Source organism: Gavia stellata, chromosome 28, assembly GCF_030936135.1.
Source record: "Gavia stellata isolate bGavSte3 chromosome 28, bGavSte3.hap2, whole genome shotgun sequence".
Classification (NCBI taxonomy): Eukaryota; Metazoa; Chordata; class Aves; order Gaviiformes; family Gaviidae; genus Gavia; species Gavia stellata.
Window position 1 is genome coordinate 8344372 of NC_082621.1, and position 1842 is coordinate 8346213.

General features: G+C 37.6%; 1 pseudogene; it reads right to left on the bottom strand.

Moving 5' to 3' along the window:
* Window positions 1–535: 535 nt before the first annotated feature.
* On the bottom strand, window positions 536–1446 carry LOC132319435 (olfactory receptor 6X1-like; annotated as a pseudogene).
* Window positions 1447–1842: the final 396 nt, after the last annotated feature.

Consider the following 1842-nt stretch of genomic DNA (forward strand, 5'->3'; position numbering starts at 1 on the left):
ATGATTAATTAAAGGAAATCATACGTTTCAAATTACACAGACAATCAGTTGAAGCATTGAGAGAATCAATATTCTTGATTGGGATAATGATATCAGAAATTAGGGAGGCATTGTATATCAATCACATAAATCACATAAATGATGCAGAACATAAATAACAAGTAGGATTGCTTATGCTGATCTATGCTGATTTTGCTATGTTAAAGGTCAGTGGAGCCACAACAAACATGAACACAAACCCCTCAACCTCTTTATTTTAGAAGAATTAAATTTTGTAATCATAAAACATCTCTTTCATAGTAACAAATAAATACCGTAAATGGCAGAGAGCCCTTTTATTTTTAATTTTTGCTTTGATGAATAATGAAAACAATGAAACTTTGGAAAAGACTTGGAAGCATAATCTCAGAATAAACAAGTGGAAGAATAGGCAACCAAGTGTGTAAGTCAAATACTGTCCACAGATCACACAATCAGGAGGTAGTATTTCTGCCTGCCTAATCATAATCTAAATCATCTGCCTTCTTTATAAAAGTTATTGATATGTACTTCCCAAAGAGGTCTTCACTTCTTTGTTTCTCAAAGTATAAATGAAAGGGTTTAGCAGTGGCGTTACAAGGGTGTTCAGAAGGGATACCACTTTGTTCATATTTAGCGAGGCATGCCCTCTTGGCCTGACATAAATGAATACAACTGCCCCATAAAGCATGAAGACTACAGTCAGGTAAGCAATGCAGGTAGAGAAAGTGTTCTGTCTCCCAGAAGGAGGTAGGATCCTCAACATGGTAAAAATGATGGTGAAGTAGGAGATGACAGTCAAAAAGCAAATGCTAAACAGAACCATGGTAGCAACAGTGAAAATAAGCCATTCAATATGGTGGGTCTCAGTGGAAGCCAGATTCAGCAGTGTCCCAACATCACAGTAGAAGTTATTGATCATATTGGGGCCACAGAATGGCAGCGTGAACTCCAGAACAGTTTGCACAAAGACAATCAGAAAGCTACCCATCCAAGATCTAAATGAGAGCTGACCACAGTTTTCCACTCACGATGGTGATGTAGTGGAGAGGGTTGCATATTGCTATGTATTAGTCAAAAGACATGGCTGTGAGGAGGAAAAACTCAGTAGCACCAATGAAAAAGTGGGACAAGGCTTGGGCTTTACACCCAGCTGTGCTGATAGACTTCTTGACATCCAGAAGACTGGCCAAAAGCTTGGGTAGAGTGGCCGAGACATAGATGATTCCCCAAAATGGCAGATTTCCAAAGAAGAAATACATGGGTTTGTGGAGAGTTGTCATTCACCACTGTGGCAATGATGATGACACTCCCAGTGACAGTCAAAATGTAGATAACCAAGACTCCCACAAAGAGCAAAACATGAACACTTTGAAGGCTGGGGAAACCAAGAAGAATAAATTCAGTCACAGAAGTATGGTTTTCCATCCTCTGCTTCCACTTTGTTTATTTCTGCATTAATAAATATGGCAAGTAAAGGGGTGATCACAGTTTTTTGTTATGTGAGTAGGAAAGAGGAAATATATAGATATACATGTGTATGCGCATATAGGTATGTATACAACTATATGTATGTAGGAGACATTTTTTAATTGATTTTAAGTTATTTTAAAGAAACCAGGAGGTTTGAGATCCTTATAATAGTTTTACTGTTTCATTTCTCAGTTACTTTGAGTTGAAAAAGGGATCTTTCTTAGACTAGAAGACTGTTTAGAAGAGTGAAGAATTTATGATCAACAGTGATATATACTGGTAATGCTCCCTCTACCACTTACGTTTCTACAGGAGCCATTACCCTAATTTATGTCCTCTAAAAGATGGATG